Source organism: Cebus imitator, unplaced genomic scaffold (genome assembly GCF_001604975.1).
Source record: "Cebus imitator isolate Cc_AM_T3 unplaced genomic scaffold, Cebus_imitator-1.0 Scaffold8, whole genome shotgun sequence".
Classification (NCBI taxonomy): domain Eukaryota; kingdom Metazoa; phylum Chordata; class Mammalia; order Primates; family Cebidae; genus Cebus; species Cebus imitator.
The window spans coordinates 7,525,687-7,531,854 of record NW_016107323.1 but is presented as its reverse complement, the minus strand read 5'-3'; the positions used below and the strand labels follow the sequence as shown (position 1 = coordinate 7,531,854).

The following is a 6,168-nucleotide window of genomic DNA, read 5'->3' as shown; positions in this document are numbered from 1 at the left end:
ATCTCGGCTCACCGCAACCTCCGCCTCCTGGGTTCAGGCAATTCTCCTGCCTCAGCCTCCTGAGTAGCTGGGATTACAGGCACGCGCCACCATGCCCAGCTAATTTTTTGTATTTTTGGTAGAGATGGGGTTTCACCATGTTGACCAGGATGGTCTCAATCTCTTGACCTCGTGATCCACCCGCCTCGGCCTCCCAAAGTGCTGGGATTACAGGCTTGAGCCACCGCGCCCAGGCAAGACCCCACTGATACTCATTCTCACACATCTTTCTCATGTTATGCTCTACTGGCTGCTCTCAGCCAGCTCAGCCAGCTTGCCCTCTTCTAAGTAGCCTCTGAACTTGGGTTTCTTAACCTCAGCACTGCTGCCATTTAAGGCCCTATGAGTCTTTGGTGTAGAGCTGTCCTGCAGGGAGGAAGATGGTGGGCGGCACTGCAGGTCTTTACCCACTACATACAAGTAGCACTCCCTTAACAGATCCAAAACTTATTTATCATCTTACTAAGCCCTGAATCTACTTCTCCAAATCTAAGTCCTCCCCGGATACCTTTTTCCTTAACCCCCATAACTATCCATCACCAAGTCCTGCTAGTTTTGCCTCCTAAATGAACTATTTCAGCTGCCTCTCTCCACTTCTAAGGAATCACCGTCTCTTAGATGCTACAATTGGGCAACTATTGCCTCACTGAAGCCCATTTTTCACATAACACTAGCAGCTAGAGTCATCTGGTAAACATGCAGCTCTGGCAGCCCTCCCTGGTAACGCCATTCAAATATTTTAAATACCCAGGTACTCTGGCTGCTTGCACAGTTTCCAGGACTCTCCAATATGATCTGGCGCTTACCCTAGCCTCCCCTTGTGTCATTGTCTCTCTCTGGCTCTGACTTTCAACCACAGAGGCCATCCATCAGCTCTTTCAAGCCCCCAAGCTCCCTCCCCTGCCAGGGCCTTTGCACTAACGCCCTCCCTGAGCTCCACCCCCATCCCCATGCCCTCATCTCTTCCAGCTCAGCTCAAACATCAGTTTCAAGGGGAAGACTTTCTGACCTGGATTAGGGCGTGACTATGTTATACCTATGTCATACCTAGTCCCAATACCTGATACCTGCCCTAGTCTTTAAACGAGTTGAGGAAGCTTATTTTGTTCATTGCAGTACCCCTCAAATGGCTGTCTAGGACACAGCCGTCAAGAAATACTTGGAGCTGCACAGTACCACAAGAACAAATGAATAAGCCCTGTTCTTGGGTCATCGTCACGTCTCAGAAGGTGAAAATGCCCTCTGCAAAGATTGCTTTGCAGCTGTTGAACCTGCACCCCAGATAGCTGTGATACTGGCTGTGGTAGGTAGGATAATGGCTCCCAAAGAGGTCCATGTACTAAGCCCATGAACCTCTGAATATGTTATGTCACACCGCAAAGGGGAATTAAGGTAGCAGTTGGAATTAATGTTTCTAATTGCTGAAGTGGAATAGCCAGGTAGGCCCAATATAATCACAAAGATCCTTAGAAGTGGAAGACCAAGAAGAGTTAAGGTCAGAGTGTGGCTGTGTGAAAAAACCGGCCATTGCTGATTTTGAAGATGCAAAGGAACTACAAGGCAAAGAATGCAAGTGGCCTCTAAAAGCTGGAAAGGGCAAGAAAACAATCTCCCCCAGTCTCCTGAAGGGAACACAGCTCTGCTGACACCCTGATTTTAGCACAGTGAGACCCAATTAGGAATTCTAACCTTCAGAATTGTAAGACACTCAATTCATGTTGTTTCAAGCCACTAAATTTGTAATAATTTGTTAGAGGGTCATTGGGAAACTAATATACTGATCTGGCCATAATTGGAGGCATGGTTTCAATTTCCTCTAAAGAGTCTAGTCTTGGCTGGGCGCTGTGGCTCACGCCTGTAATCCCAACACTTTGGGAAGCCGAGGCGGGCGGATCACGAGGTCAAGAGATCGAGACCATCCTGGCCAACATGGTGAAACCCCATCTCTACTAAAAAATACAAAAATTAGCTGGGCGTGGTGGCGCGTACCTGTAGTCCCAGCTACTCGGGAGGCTGAGGCAGGAGAATTGCTTGAACCCAGGAGGCTGAGGTTGCAGTGAGCCGAGATTGTGCCATTGTACTCCAGCCTGGTGTCTGCCAACAGAGCAAGACTCTGTCTCAAAAAAAAAAAAAAAGAGTCTAGTCTTCACCAAGGTCAAGGTTCTAAGGCTAGAAAAGACCTAAATATAGCACCTGTGGCTGCTCAGTATATATCATCACATGCAAATAGCTCTTGATAATGTTTATGGTGCTACATGAGACTTGAAAGCTGAGGTTTTCTTTAATCTTTGAGAGCTGCCCTGAATCTGCTACTGGCTTAAATGCTATTTGCTACCCTCCCTTGTCCCCACCTTTTCTTTAGCCTATAAGTCTCATATGACTGGATAATGGGGCCCTTCTCCATATCTACTAATCTTTTAATGGAGGTACCTTGAGAACACCCATGCAACCAAAATTAACCTCAAGTTCAATATGAATTGGATAAGAAGAGAATTATAAAATCTTTTTTTACTAATATACATATTGTCCTTATTTTGATGCCCCTGAGAGCTATGTATAACTTCTGGTTTAAACTTAATAAAACTCCACACCAGGCCAGGCATGGTGGCTCATGCCTGTAATCTCAGCACTTTGGAAGGCCAAGGCAAGTAGATCACCTGAGGTCAGGAGTTTGAGACCAGCTTGGCCAACAGGGTGAAACCCCAATGCTACTAAAAACACAAAAATTAGCTGGGCGTGGCCAGGTGTGGTGGCTCATGCCTGTAATCCCAGCACTATGGGAGGCCAAGGTGGGCAGATCACTTGAGGTCAGTTTGAGACCAGCCTGGGCAATACAGTAAACCCTGTCTCTACCAAAAAATACAAAAATAAGCTGGGCACGGTGGCACATGCCTGTAATCCCAGCTACTTGGGAGACTGATGTAGGAGAATTGCTTGAACCGAGGAGGCAGAGGTTTCAGTGAGCCAAGATTGTAACCCTGCACTCCAGCCTGGGCAACAGAGTGACATTCTGTCTCAAAAAGAAAAGGAAAAAAAAATCCACAGCGGAAAAAGTGACTGGTCATTGTTTGGAATATAGTGATACCTATCGTAACTTAGTTTTTAAAATCCTCTTTCCTAAAGTAGCACACCTAGCATATACTTCTTTTTAAAAGTCAAGAGAATTGGCCGACCCGGTGGCTCAAGCCTATAATCCCAGCACTGTGGGAGGCTGAGGCGGGTGGATCACTAGGTTAGGAGATCAAGATCAGCCTGGCCAACATGGTGAAACCCCATCTCTACTAAAAATACAAAAAACTGCTGGGCGTGGTGGCCTGTGCCTGTAGTCCCAGCTACTTGGGAGGCTGAGGCAGGAGAATCACATGAACCTGGGAGGTGGAGGTTGCAGTAAGCTGAGATCGTGCCACTGCACTCCAGCCTAGGTGACAGAGTGAGACTCCATCTCAAAAAAATAAAAATAAAGTGAATTAAAATTGATTTCATTTTGGAATTCTGTGATGTCACTTCAGGATATTCCAAGCCAGGGGTGAAGCTGTGCCAATTCCTGGCTCTGCACCAGGAACACAGAGGTGAGTAAGACTCAGGCCTGCCCTCGGGGAGCTCCTACTCTGCCTACTGGCATAAGAGCACACATAGTGAATTATCGTGTGACATAATAACGAATGAATAAGGCCAGGCGTAGTGGCTCACACCTGTAATCCCAGCACTTTGGGAGGCTGAGGTGGGAAGATCATGAGATCAGGAGTTTGAGACCAGCCTGACCAACCTGGTAAAACTCTTTCTCTACTAAAAATACAAAAATTAGCCACATGTGTGGCATGTACCTGTAATCCCAGCTACCCAGGAGGCTGAGGCAGGAGAATCACTTGAACCCGAGAGGCAAAAGTTGCAATGAGCCGAGATCATGCCACTGCACTCCAGCCTGGGTGACAGAGGGGGACTCCATCTCAAAAAAAAAAAATCCGAATGAATAAGATGAACAAAATGCTCTGACTAGACTTAGAAGGCTCCAAAGGGAGAAGTGTCATTTGAGCCAGGCCTTGAAGGGTGGATAAAAGTTTGAAAGGGCTACATCTGCGTAGTATGGGTAAAAAATAGAAGTTTGAAAGGCAGAGAAGAAAGGAACATGATCACCCCAGGCTATAGGAACAACAGCACGGGCAAAAGTAAAACAGCAAAAGTGTGTGCCACACCTTTCCACTAGGATCAGGAATTAAGAAAGGAGCTCGCAAACTCCACTGCTACACAGCATTGTACCAGAGGCTATTAGCTAATGCAGTTGAAGAGATCAATTGAAAGCATTAAAGAATAAAAGTTTCTATACAAAATGATAGATAGTATGCCTAGAAAACCTGAAAGAATCAACAATAAATATAATGGAAATAATAACATAATTCAAAGTAGCAGGATATAAAACTAACACAAAAAAACAGTCTTCACATACACAATAGGCATTCAGAAAATAATGGTAGAGAAAACCTCATGTACAGTAGCAACAGAGAAGATTATTTAGGAATAAACGTAGTAATAAATATACCAGCTGGGCACAGTGGCTCACACTTGTAATCCCAGCACTTTGGGAGCCCAAGGCAGGAGGATTACTTGAACCCAGGAGTTGGAGACTAGCCTGGACAACATGGCAAAATCCTGTCTTTGCAAAAAAAATACAAAAAATACAAAAAATTAGCTTGATGTGGTGGTATGTACCTGTAGTCCCATCTACTTGGGAGGGTAAGGTAGGAGGATCGCTTGAGCCTGAGAAGTGGAGGCTGCAGTGGGCTGAGATCACACCAGTGCACTCCAGCCTGGATGACAGAGCAAAAGCCTGTCTCAGAAAATAAATAAATAAATAAAATAAGATAAAAAAGTAAATGGATAAAACCTATCTATACAGAAGGAACGTTAAAACACTCGTGAAAGACAAAAGTAGACTTAAACAAATGGAAATATATTGCCTGTTTCTCGACAGGATGAAAATGTCAGTTTTCCCCAAGTTAACAAATTTAAGAAAATCTGACTAATTTTGTTTGTTTTGAGACAGAGTCTCGATCTGTTGCCCAGGCTGGAGTGCAATGGCGCGATCTCGGCTCACTGCAACCTCCGCCTGCCAGGTTCAAGTGATCTTCCTGTCTCGAACTCCCAGGTAGCTGGGATTATAGACACTTACCACCATGCCTGGATAATTTTTGTATTTTGTATTTTCCATAGAGTTGGGGTTTCACCATGTTGGCTAGGCTGGTCTTGAACTCCTCAAGTGATCCATCTGCCTCGCCTCCCAAAGTGCTGGGATTATAGGTGTGAGCCACGGTACCTGGTCTGAAAATCTGAATAAATTTTTTATGGAAATAGATAACTTGATATTAAAGTTCAAATTTAAAATAATTCTTCTGATTGTGGTTTTGAAGAAAAAAAAAATTAAAATAAACCTGGCTGGATGTAGTGACTCACACCTGTAACCCCAGCACTTTGGGAGGCTGAGGCAGACAGATCACCTGAGGTCAGGAGTTCACAACCAGCCTGGCCAACATGGTGAAACCCATCTCTACTAAAAATGCAAAAATTAACTGGGCATGGTGGCATGTGCCTATAATCCCTGCTACCCAGGAGTCTGAGACAGGAAAATCGCTTGAACCCAGGAGGCGGTGGTTGCGGTGAACCAAGATTGCACCACTGCACTTCAGCCTGGGCAACAGAGTGAGACTCTGTCTCAAATAAATAAATAAAACTTTAAGAATAGCCAGTAAAACACTGCCACAAAGACTAACCATACCAAACAGTAAAACATACTCTGAAGCCTATGTAAAGTGTGATTGAAACACATGAAGAGATGAATCAGCAGAACAGAAAATAAAATCCACAAGCAGACTCAAAAATACAAAAAGAAATTTAACATATGATAAACAGGACCTTCAAATCACTAGGGCAAAGGCAGACTTTATAGTATTGGTTCTGAGATAGCTGGGAAGCCATTTTGAAAAAGATACAATTAGATCTGTACTTTATGCCATGCACAGAAGAGAAAATCCAAATGGCTCAGGATGCAAATATGAAAAAATGAAATCACACAAGTTCTAGAAGAAAACATGGGCAAATTCCTCTTTTAACTCCAGGTAGGGAAAAGCTTGCTTT

General features: G+C 44.5%; 1 protein-coding gene across 6 annotated transcripts in view; it reads right to left on the bottom strand.

Moving 5' to 3' along the window:
* RAD9B (RAD9 checkpoint clamp component B) overlaps positions 1-6,168 on the bottom strand; it is a 37,458-nt gene that overhangs the window by 3,204 nt on the left and 28,086 nt on the right. The window lies entirely within an intron of this gene.